The sequence below is a fragment of the Aquarana catesbeiana genome, linkage group LG01 (genome assembly GCF_042186555.1).
Source record: "Aquarana catesbeiana isolate 2022-GZ linkage group LG01, ASM4218655v1, whole genome shotgun sequence".
NCBI lineage: Eukaryota > Metazoa > Chordata > Amphibia > Anura > Ranidae > Aquarana > Aquarana catesbeiana.
Window position 1 is genome coordinate 38262159 of NC_133324.1, and position 13252 is coordinate 38275410.

A 13252-nucleotide genomic window follows, 5' to 3' on the forward strand; every position below is an offset into this window, starting at 1 on the left:
AAAAAGAGTGGACGGACACTCTAGATACTTGTTCCTTTAAACTCATGGAAATTTTGATTGCCTCAAAGAAAAAGGAAACAGAGAAATTACAGCTAGACATATCTGCAATACAGAAAGACCTCACCACCTCACAAACATCCAAAGGCTTTGCTGAACTTGATGAAAAGCTAAATAGAAAACTGGACCGAATGGAAAAAGCAGTAATTGACACCAAGAAGGGCAAAATGGCCCGAGATAAAGATGACTACCAAGGCAACAGCGTTTATACCTGGAATAGGTCATTTCATAATTCCAGCAAATTCCGTAAAAATCGAGGCAAACGAGTGAGTTTTTCCGATCATGAAGGAGAATCGGCTGACAACACTCTAGCACGTACCGCATCCAACTCGTCACTGGACAGATCTTTAACTCCATCGGAGCCCATCAGATCTACCAAAAGCCAAGCCTCTGGAAACCCTCACAGGTCCAGACCAACAAAGAAAAAGAAGTCATCTTCAAGAAGACAAGAAGAGGCGGTAGGAAACATAGGCGCCACGAGCAACTCACGCTACACACTGCGAGAGAAAACGCAGAGGAAGTAAAACATAGCGTGATCAACTTGTCAAAGAGACCACTGAACACAGAAGAAATTGACATCCTAGCAAAAGGTCTGAATTTTTGTCCGACCAGACACTTCAATCTTTTTGAAACGATCTTGGACATTAACAGATTTGCAAGGACACTTACTCTTAGGAAACATTTTTTTGATTGCACAGTAGATGAGTTCAATGGGTCCATAGACAGCTGTGACACAGGTGAGTCCTTGTCTTCACCTATTTTATTTGTAGACAATTGTGCTTTACAAGATTTGACTGATTTGGCGCATGAGTCAGATTCTTTCCCCCTGGACCCCACGGATGTTCACATTGATATCTCTAGGGGCAGATCAGATTTTTATCCGGTGGCAGCCAGGGGCAAAGATCTTGACACATTCCAAAAAATGGTAGAGGGAGACCTGGTACACCTGGCTCACAGTTGTAATAAAAACAAGTTTGCACAGGACAATCTGACCACCAGGGAGAGACAGGCGCTCAACCGACTCTACATGGATGACCAGATAGTCATCAGGAACGCAGACAAGGGGGGTATGGTAGCAGTCTTAGATGCAGAAGCTTACAAAAGTGAAGCCTTACGCCAATTGACTGATGAACATACGTACCAGAGACTGTCTTCCAACCCCACCACTTCTTTCAAAAACAAACTCTCTACACTCATAGACAGAGCTATACAGGTCGGTATATTTACCCCTAGGGAGAAAGAATTTCTCATTCCAGAAAACCCCATAACACCAGTGTTCCATCATTTACCAAAGATTCACAAGGGGTTAAATCCCCTTACAGGACGACCTATAGTGGCAGGTATAGGCTCTTTAAATGAACGCTTGGGGGAGTGGGTTGACTCTCGTCTACAACCAATAGCCACTAGTCTCCCTGGTTACATAAAAGACACAAATGATTTGCTAAATAAACTCCAAAACATCAAATGGGAAAACAACTTCAGATGGATCAGCTGTGATGTGATGAGTTTATACTATAGCATCCCACACCACCTGGGGATTCAGGCAGTCATTTACTTTCTTAGAAAAACAGGTAAAGCTTCCCTGATACTTCAGTAGTTTATTGTGCAAGCTCTAGAGTACCTTTTAACACACAATTTTTTTATGTTCGACGGGGACTATTTTCTCCAGAAATGCGGGGCCTCCATGGGAGCCAAGTTTTCCCCCTCACTGGCCAATATTTATATGGGCTGGTGGGAGAGGTCCCCCATCTTTGGACCAAATAGTCCCCGCCGTAAAGACACCATCTTTTTCTGTCGCTTTATAGACGACTTATTGTTCATTACATCAGATGGAGAGGCAGATTTGGACAGATGGCTTACATACTTTAATGACAATCCACTTAATTTGAAGTTCACTGGAAATCTGCAGGTCAGCTCCATAGACTTTCTGGATGTGAAACTGACAGGCTCTGGGGACACCATCCAATCCAGTTTGTATAGAAAACCTCTCAGTGGCAACACTTTACTCAGAGCTGATTCAGCACACCCTAAACACACTATTACAAGCATACCATATAGCCAGTTCTTGAGGTTAAAGCATCTATGTAGTTCCCCTGAAGTTTTTGAAGCAGAGGCCGAACAAATGGCACATAGGTTTAAAACTCGAGGTTACAAAGATGCATCTATATTAAAAGCACTCAATACAGTAAAATCTATTCCAAGGTCCACGCTTCTAAACAAGAAACCACATAGAAAAACCCAACATAAAAGAGAAACATCCCCTAGGACTCCAGTCTTTTCCACCTCATACAGTACAGAATTCAACATAATAAAGAAAATCATTGTGAAACATCTTCCGGTACTGTACAATGACCCAATATACAATAACATCCTCTCCAAAGGGATCAAGGTTGTTTCTCGCAAAGCACCCACGCTGGGATGCTCACTGTCTCCCAGCCTATTTACAACCAAACGTACTAAAACAAATTGGCTTAATTTGACAGGCAATTTCAAATGTGGAATAAAAACCTGCAATTATTGCGGGTACATCAAAACCAGCCAATACATAAGATCATGCAGCAGCCAAAAAGAATTTTTGATCCCCGCTTTTATAAACTGCAACACCAAATTTGTGGTGTATGTCATTACATGCACCAGCTGCCAGGTACAATATGTTGGACGTACAACACGACGTCTCAGGGATAGGCTACATGATCACCTGTATAATATTGAGAAAGAGATTTTAACAAATGTATCAAAACACTGGATTTTCACACACCACAAAAACACCTCCAGTTTAGTTATCCAAGGGATTGAGAAAATCAGGACACCAGTGAGGGGAGGAGACAGATTCCAGATTTTGTGTAAACGAGAAGTCCTTTGGATATTCTCATTAGACACTAGAATCCCACGGGGGTTAAACTTTGAGTGGGACGTTTCACATTTTTACGAATAATATTTCTGAAAGACATGTCTAGCAATATATCTATACCCCTGTCCTCTCACCTCTCCCTTTAGCCATCCATTTATCCACAAACCTCTATCAAAAAAATCGCTTAAATTGCAACTATCCAAGAGCTTGGCTACATATAGTCTGGCTGAAATATTCCTTCTTTTCCTCTCTTCAAAACAGAACCTTGATGAGGTTCTTGTATTTATTTCTTTACATGGATGAACGATTGGGGATATATCTATACATTCATACCAAAAGGACATTATGGGTTATATTTACTAACTTTTGGTTTGTCTGTTTAGTTAGTTATTTATTCTTCATCTCCAATCGGACACCATTGTCCAACGGTTGCTGTAAGCAAGGTACAACACCTAATTTATAGGAATAGCCCTCACGATTTTGAACGCATAAGTCCATTTTTCACCTTTAGGGGGCCTATATACACACCATCCCATACCAGGGGTTGCAGCGAGCAAGGAGATAGACCGTCCACATGTCTATCTAGTCACTCATCCACTTGAATTGGTATTTACTTAGAAATATGTGTATTTTAAGTACCATACTCCGGATGGATGAGAGGGACGATAACACATTTAGACGTAACATTAATCTTCTTTATCTCATATAGTTCTGCCCATACACATGAAGACGGCACACCAAGAGATGAGATTGCTTTAAAACAACACGCTTAGTAAACGCCCATTTTTTTGTTTAACCACAGTGAATGTTACCAGTTTGATAAACATATGCTTTCAAAGACATATATTTTTGAGAGTTTGAGCCACAGAATTATTGGTGCATGATATATTTTATTACCATTTATTTCCTGTATGCGTATCACAAGCTCGACAGGTATATGTGTAGGAGATTGCATGGGAAACATACACTCAGACATAGACCATTTATTGATCGTGTTTTTTAGTCAAGCCACAAACACATGGTTTAGTTTCCACTTTGTTTCATTTTATATATATTCTATATATACTTTCACGATGATAGATATATATATATATATACACATGCCCCCTTCACGTTTTATGTTGATCTCCACTTTATTTTTCATTTTCACCTTTTATATTTATGATACACATAAATGCACATATACATGCATTTATAAAATATATATATATATATATTTTTTTTTTCCTTGTGGAGTTCAAATTATTAAAAAAGCACCCACACACCATATATGCATACACTTTGTTTGCATTTCAAATCCGGTAGAGTTCACATAAAGTCATGAAATTTGAAAGTCATGCAAACACTGTCACAGATCCTCACATGTAAGACTTTATCGTTTACAAAACACAGTGGTTTTTCATAGTGTCTCCTCATAATAACCTTTACAATATTCTCATTTATATATAAAAAATTTTTTTGTAAACTGAGCAGACATATGATATCTTTCACACTATGCCGTGGCTGCTGGGCCATATGGCTCATATATACCTGCATTCATTTATATAATGGTTTACATGTTTATACGTCTAAGCGCTAGTTTTAGCACCTATCTCAGTCCCGTGGAAAGAAAGGAAACTTTATATCTTCCTAACTTTCCTTCTTCAAAAGACTTTTAAAAGCAATATAAACTTTTTATTTATGGATATTTTTTTTATTGTCTATAGAAACATCTTGTCTGCACATTCACGTCTTCGATAAACACTCCACCATAAAACACACACCCAATTAACTCTATGTTAAGAGGCCATACAATCTAACGATCAGCTGTTTAGAGTTATACAATCAGTATGGGGTCATGTGTGAGACGTACAATGTGTATATAAGTGACTTTCATTGTTGTACAAACCAGCTATGAGTAAGCGCTCTATGGAAGCGTGAAACGCGTCAGGGGTTATGCTGTATCACTTCAACAGAGCAATGTATGCATTTTATACCATGTCATTTTTTCAATAAAGAAGATTTTACCTTTATTATTCCAATCCGGAGTGCGGCAGTCCAGATATTTCAATGCACCTATATCACTGATATTAGGGGCACTTGTGGGGCGAGCTGGTGAGAGGAGTCCCATCACAATGACGACATGTTTTGTGCGCCTGCACCTTGTGAAAGGCCATGCCTCATAGAATAAACGTTGGGGTATTTTCTTTCCAAAATTGGGTGGGTAATTACACTGTCCTGGTGCTCCAGGACCTTCAAAAGTGTAATAGGTAGGAATGAAATTAGATGTGTAATTTATGCTCCTAGAACGCCTGATGGTGCTCCCTGCGTGTTGGGCCTTTCTATGTGGCCAGGCTGTGAAAAAGTCTCACACATGTGGTATCACCATACTTAGGAGGAGTAGCAGAATGTATTTTGGGGTGTAATTGGAGGTATGCATATGCTGTATGTGAGAGAAATAACTTGTATAAAAAATAAAATAATAATTTCTTCATTTTCCCAAGAATTGAGGGAAAAAAATACAACTTCAAAAACTCACCATGCCTCTTACTAAATACTTTGGACTGTCTACTTTCCAAAAAGGGGTCATTTGGGATGTATTTGTACTGTCCTGACATTTCAAGGCCTCAAGAAATAAGATAGGCCGTCAGTACATCAGGTGTGATCACATTTTTATGATTTGCACCATAGCTTGTAGACTCTACAATTTTCACACAGACTAAATAATATCCACTAATTTGGGTTAAAATATATGTAGCAGTATAAATTTAGGCCCAGATTTTTGAACAAAAATTACTTTTTGCAAAATTTTATGAAAGTATAAGGAAACCAGTGGTAATCGTCTGGCGCGTGCGCACGGGAGACTATGAACACCTGTGTGCGCTTATGCGCATGTGCATGCGCACGGGAGACTATGAACACCTGTGCGCGTTCATGCGCATGCGCGGCGATCGGCGTGCACGTGCAGGAGCGCATCCCTGGTGCCAATTGGCGCCAGACGACCTATTTAAGGAGTTCTCTAACCACTGTTCTGTGCTGACTGGTCTTTCAGCTGTGCTCCTGTTACCTTGAACCTGTGAGTCCTGTCTGAATACCCGTGGCTGACCTTGGCTCCTGTTTGATCCTGCTTCTGGATCCTGTTTGTCTGATCTCTGGCTTTGATCCCAGCTCTCCTCTGACCCTGCTCCTGGACTATATTTACTTGATTCCTGGCTCCTGATCCCGGCTCCTCATCTGACCTTGCCTTTGCCTGATGTCCTGTTACCGTGCTGCCTCTCTGTTAACAAACCCAGCTTCTCCTATGACCTCGCTCCTGCCTCCTGCTTGGCTCAGAGCTGCTGCAACTACAGCTCTGCTACTAGCTGCGACTTCCTGCAACAGGTCTCCGGGTCTTCATCTGCAGGCACTCATGTTCCTCCTGGCCCTTGGCTCCTTCTGCTCCACTCTCAGTGGGACCCGGGCTGGAGATACAAGAGAGGCCGACCTCGTCTGGAAACCGTAGAAAGTTCAGGACTTTCCAGAATTCCTGTGAACTGTACTTCTCCTTGCTTCCTCACACATTTTCTACTGAAGAAGTGAAGGTGGGATTTATCATCTCCTTGCTGCTAGAGGAACCCCAAGCCTAGGCTTTTCAGCTTTGAGAACAGCATGACCCTGTCCTGGCTTCAGTCAACTCCTTCTTTGTTGCCATGGCCCAATTATAGGAGGTGAGAAAATGTAGCGCTAGGTACATAAGTGAACATTAAATGATAAAAACCGAAGGTGAAATCAAGTCCATAAGTCCTTGAACTACATAATAAGTAATATTGTATATCAGATCATAAAGTCTAAACCAAAAATAGTGAAGTGATGAAGTGTCCAATTGTGCCAGAACACAGAAACGGCCACTCATGGATGGTGGATATCCAAAAAAACTGGCAGGGATGATATTGATCCGTAGGTAAGATTGACATCAATGATACTCAGCATCAATGGATAAGTAAAAGATGGGTACACTTACCGAATCTGGTGGACTCCCCTGTCAGCGACATGGAGTCAACAAGGCAATGAGCCCAACGGGGCAGATGGAGGGGTATCCCAGAAGATGAAACTTGCGAGATGGACTCAACCAGACATCCAGGGGTCATCAAGGCAGGTCATCACAGTTGGAACTCCGGATCAAAATCTTGAACATATATGTGATGTTGACCAAGGCGAAGGCATCACATATATGTTCTTCTGCGATCTTGTTCAAGACTTGCTTTGCTGACATCCCTTTTGGGTCCAGATCCCGCTTGCTGTTCCACTACATTGATCCCTGACTTCTGGCTTGGCTGACTATCCATTCCAGTTTTAATTATCTTTTCACATACTGCCTGGATGAGAGCTATTGTCCAATGTAAGCCATCTGTGGCACATCTTGCCTTCAAGATTTTGATTCGGAGTTCTAACTGTGATGACCTGCCTTGATGACCCCTGGATGTCCGGTTGAGTCCATCTCGCAAGTTTCATCTTCTGGGATACCCCTCCATCTGCCCCGTTGGGCTCATTGCCTTGTGGACTCCATGTCGCTGACAGGGGAGTCCACCAGATTCAGTAAGAGTACCCATCTTTTACTTATCCATTGATGCTGAGTATAATTGATGTTGATCTTACCTATGGATAAATATCATCCCTGCCAGTTTTTTTGGATATCCACCATCCATGAGTGGCCATTTCTTTGTTCTGGCACAATTGGACACTTCATCACTTCACTATTTTTGGTTTAGACTTTATGATCTGATATACAATATTACTTATTATCTAGTTCAAGGACTTATGGACTTGATTTCACCTTCGGTTTTTATCATTTAATATTCACTTATGTACCTAGCGCTACATTTTCTCACCTCCCATTGCATTGTTTTTTGCCACAACGTATGTAGCTGCTTTTTCCTTTTCCTTTTTACATGTAGTTAGCGCAGTGTTTTGCATACTTTTTTCAATGGCCCAATTATATGCTGACCCTTTTCGTCATCAGACTGTTAAAACATCATTAAGCCACCTGCAACAGAGCCCCAGGCCTGTGGAGGACTACGTCTCTGACTTTCTCCTGTGGAGTGCGGATACAGAATGGAATAACTTAGCCCTACATTTCCAATTTCGCCAGGGATCAAGGATGAGCTTGCCAGGGTGAAAACCCCCACCTCTCTGAATGACTTAATCTCTCTTTGTATTCAAATTGACCGCCGCCTGTGGGAAAGGAAGTTCGAAAATGCCGGGAATCCTCACCTTATGCCTGTTTGCTCCATGGACCTTCCACCTGCTTCTGCCTTGCCTGAAGATTCTTCTGACGTCAAGGAGGTTCCTCGTGCCAGTTTTCCAAGGCCTCCTCTGACTAAACAAGAACGGGCCCAACGTCGCTATAATAAACATCATAGGAGAGCTCCTCCTCCTGCAGTTGCCGCATTGAACTCCAGCCAGAACCACATCCTGCTGCCAGTCTCTTTTCAGTTAGATGGAAGAACTCTCTCTGTTTCTGCTATTGTGTACTCAGGGGCCTGTAGTTGTTTTGTGGACTCTTCCTTCGCAACCCTGCATAACCCGCCCCTGTGTGCCAAAAGAAACAGTTTCACGCTTCACTTGGCAGATGGTTCTAACATCAAATCAGGACCTGTCACCTCATAGACTGAACCCATCCTGTGCATCTCAGCTTGTGGGCATCGGGAACTCTTACGGTTGGACGTCATTTCTTCTCCTCTATTTCCCGTAATTCTTAGTCAGCTCTGGTTAAAGGCACACAATCCCCTCATCAACTGGTCTACTGGAGAGGTGTCTTTTATTCCAACTACTGCAGAGAATTTTGCCTTCCTCCTATATCCAGTCCTGAAGATTCCGTCCTCTGCATTGATATGGATTCTGAAACATTGAAAGTTGTGCCTTCTGTTTATCATGAGTTCCTGGATGTTTTTAATAAAAAAAAAAAAAATGCTGACACTCTTCCACCCCACAGACCTTACGATTGTCCCATCGAACTCTTACCTGGAGCTGAAATTCCCTTTGGCAGGATCTACCCACTCTCTGAGCTTGAACTAGAGAAACTGCAGAAATATATTAACAAAAACCTCGACAAGGGGTTTATCCGGCCATCCTCTTCCCCTGCTGGTGCGGGAATATTCTTTGTTGAGAAGAAGGACCACTCGGAACTTAAATAAGGTGACCATTAAGAACTGGTATCCCTTGCCCCTTATCCCAGAGTTGTTCCAGAGCCTTTAAGAGGCCCGTGTATTTTCCAAGTTAGACCTAAGGGGAGCCTACAACTTGATCAGAATAAGGGAAGGTGATGAGTGGAAGACAGCATTCAGGTCTCGTTTTGGGCACTATGAGTACCTGGTGATGCCCTTTGGACTTTGTAATGCGCCAGCCACCTTCCTGCATTTTGTAAACGATGTGTTTCGGGAACTTTCTTGATCTGTTTACGATTGTTTATTTGGATGACATCCTGATCTTTTCCACTTCCCTAGAATCCCATCGGGTCCATGTAAAGAAGTTATTAAACAGACTGAGGAAACATCACCTTTATGCCAAGGCCGAAAAATGTGAGTTTGAGAAAAGCATCATCCAGTTCTTGGACCTCATTATTTCTGCAGATGGGATTTCCATGGATCCACAGAAGGTGTCAGCAGTACTTGATTGGCCTGCCCCCACTGATAAGTGGGGGCAGGCCAATTTGTGGGGTTTGCCAATTTGTTCAGCGATTTGTGGGGTTTGCCAATTTCTACAGGAAATTCATTAAAGACTTTTCCAGTATTATTTCACCCATCACCCAATTAACCAAACAACACCTAACCTTCTCATGGACCTCTGAAGCTCAAACAGCATTTGAGAAACTGAAGGGCCTGTTCACCACTGCTCCCATTCTGAAGCACCCAGATCCTGCTCTTCCCTATGTCCTTGAGGTTGACGCCTTGGAAATTGCTGTAGGAGCCATACTGTCTCAGCGACAAGGGACAAAATCTTTGCTTCACCCTGTTGCCTTCTTCTCCAGGAAGCTAAGTGCCCCTGAAAGGAATTACGATGTTGGTGATCGGGAATTACTCGCCATTAAGTCAGCCCTTGAAGAGTGGCGTTACATGCTTGAGGGGTGTGTATACCCTATTCTTGTATTTACCGATCACAAGAATCTTGAATACCTGAGAGCAGCCAAAAGGTTAAGACCCCGCCAGGACAGATGGGTCCAAATTTTTGCAAGATTCTGCTTCCACATTACCTACAGGCCCAGATCCAAGAATGGGAAGCCGGATGCCCTTTCACGCATGTTCCAAAACACCCAAGTACTCTCTGAACCTGATACCATTTTGACTGCTAAGAATTTTCTTTTGTTACAGACTAATCTCATTTCCCAAGTCAAGACAGCAGTCCTGGATCATCCTCCTCCTCTTGAACTTCACCTCCAGCTTAAAGAGGGTCTCTACTTTCATGGTGAGCAGATCTTTATTCCGGAACAGTTACATAATTACATAGTTAGTCAGGTTGAAAAAAGACACAAGTCCATCCAGTCCAACCATAAAAAAAAAAAAAAAAAAAAAAAAAACGTACAATCCAATATACCCAATACTATACCCACAGTTGATCCAGAGGAAGGCAAAAAACCCCAGCAGAGCATGCTCCAATTTGCTACAGCAGGGGAAAAAATTCCTTCCTGATCCCAGAGAGGCAATCGGATTTTCCCTGGATCAACTTTACCTATAAATGTCAGTACCCAGTTATATTATGTACATTTAGGAAAGTATCCAGGCCTTTCTTAAAGCAATCCACTGAGCTGGCCAGAACCACCTCTGGAGGGAGTCTATTCCACATTTTCACAGCTCTTACTGTGAAGAAACCTTTCCGTATTTGGAGATGAAATCTCTTTTCCTCCAGTCGTAAAGAGTGCCCCCTTGTCCTCTGTGTTGACCGTAAAGTGAATAACTCAACACCAAGAGTTACACACAGTAGTATTCTACATGTGCCATGATCAGCCCCTGGCAAGACACTTCGGAGAGCATAAAACTGCTCAGTTAGCCCTTCATTCCTTCTGGTGGCCAAGTTTAGTACAAGATTGCAGTGATGGGGTGTACTGATGTTTTTGGAGCAAATGAACCCTCATATGATATCCTGCCTAGAGTGTTCCTTCAAACCCAATCAGGCCTGGAGACCACTTTGATAAGAAGTTATGACACGCAGTCAATACATGCAGTGTCTCCTCAGTCATGGCTCTGCAGACATCTCTTCGTTTCCGGCCCAGCCTGGGGGCCCTCGGGGCCAGAGCCAGCTCATGGTGGTCTCATGTGGAGATGGGCCCCCCCGATCCCATCCTAGGGGTGACTGAAGCTTTCAGGAAGGACACCAACCCCAAGAAGATGAATCTGGGAGTCGGAGTGTACCGAGATGACAACGGCAAACCCTTTGTCCTGAGTAGCGTGCGGAAGGCGGAGGCTCAGCTGGCAGCCAAAAATCTGGACAAAGAGTACCTGCCTATTGGAGGACTGGCGGACTTTGCCCGGGCATCGGCTCACTTGGCACTTGGGGACAACTCAGAGGTGGTTCAGTCTGGCCGGTATATCACAGTGCAGACCACCTCCGGAACCGGATCTCTGCGGGTTGGAGCCAACTTCCTGCAAAGATTCTACAAGTTCAGCCGTGATGTGTATCTGCCCAAACCGTCCTGGGGTAACCACACTCCCATCTTCCGGGATGCTGGGCTGGAGGTCAAAGGTTATGCCTATTATGATCCAAAGACCTGTGGGTTTGACGTTGCTGGTGCTCTGGCTGATATCTCTAAAATCCCAGAACAGAGCATCATTCTGTTCCACGCCTGCGCTCACAACCCCACCGGAGTGGATCCTCGCAAGGAGCAGTGGAAGGAGATTGCTGCCATCGTCAAGAGCCACTGCCTCTTCCCGTTCTTCGATATGGCTTACCAAGGCTTTGCCAGTGGAGACACAGATAGGGATGCTTGGGCTGTGCGCCATTTCATCCAGGAGGGTCATAATGTGGTGTTGTCCCAGTCATATGCCAACAACATGGGGCTTTACGGTGAACATGTTGGTGCTTTCACTGTAGTGTGCAGCGATGCTGCTGAAGCGAAAAGGGTGGAGTCTCAGCTGAAGATCCTAATTCATCCCTTGTACTCCAACCCTCCTCTGAATGGGGCAAGAATAGCAGCAGCAATCTTGAATCAGCCAGAGCTGCACAGCGAGTGGTTGCAGGAGATAAAGGGGATGGCTAATCGCATCATCAGCATGCGAGAGCAACTGGTGTCAAACCTGAAGAAGGAGGGCTCCATTCACAGCTGGCAGCACATCAGTGACCAGATCAGCATGTTCTGCTTCACCGGCCTGCGCCCAGAGTAGGTGGAGCGTCTGATAAAAGAATTCTCCATCTACATGACAAAGGACGGCCTCATCTCTGTAGCTGGTGTCACTTCAGGAAATGTCGGCGATTTGGCACACGCCATCCACCAGGTCACCAAATAAAGAGGAAGGAACCTTCATCCAAAGCACTTTTCCCTGTTGTCCTGTCTGGAGTGCAGAGAACTTTACACCCTCCATAATTAGCACTTTTCATCCCCCTAGAACTGTTACTGACCCCCCCCCCCGTGTTCCCTGTGTGTGAGATTGACCTTGTAGCTCTGGAAGATGAAGCCAAATTTGATGAGATGGCAGGCGTCCACTGATCATAGAAAACCATTTTCTTCACCTTTTTAAAGATCATGTGACCTCAGTCTGAAGTCTCCCATCTCCCCATCTGCCGGTCTCGGGGCACAGGCATGGGAGGAGGGAGCTTTGAATGTATTTGCTTCAATAAAGTCCATCTGGAAATCTCAAAAAAAAAAAAATACATGCAGTTCTCAAAATGGTCTGCCAGTTTATTTCCGTGTTTCCACTAATATAATGAGAATGACATCACAACAAAAGTCCAACCTTTCATTAATATATGGTAAGGATACAGACATACAGGATGTTTTAAAACAAGCAAAAATAGAATATTAATAACTCATATAGAAACTAACAACAGGAAAAGGCTTTGTACATCATTTTGGGAAATCAAATCATTTATAAGAAATTGAAACTTAACTTCTCATAGACGTCACATATACATATTATTCTAAAATGGATACACATTTTTACAGAGGTGTATAGCTAAAATATCCCTTCAATCCCCTCTTTCATCATAAATGTATGATCTCACTTCCTTATCATGGTAGTATCATGGTGGTATTCTCAGCCTGCTTCTGATGATACATACTGAGATAAGTTTTATTGGAAGATGAGGGATCTGAAATTTGAGTAGCTCTATTAATAAGGCACATAATAAGCTTATACACAAGATAAAGGAAAAGGAAAAAGAACACAATCATGATTA

At 43.1% G+C, this 13252-nt stretch overlaps 1 protein-coding gene and 1 pseudogene across 1 annotated transcript in view; both read left to right on the plus strand.

Annotated features, from left to right (window-relative positions):
• The window catches only part of LOC141118317 (vomeronasal type-2 receptor 26-like), a 153674-nt gene that overhangs the window by 93731 nt on the left and 46691 nt on the right, over positions 1-13252 (plus strand). The gene's annotated exons all lie outside the window — the stretch shown is intronic.
• On the plus strand, positions 11084-12451 carry LOC141109834 (aspartate aminotransferase, mitochondrial pseudogene; annotated as a pseudogene).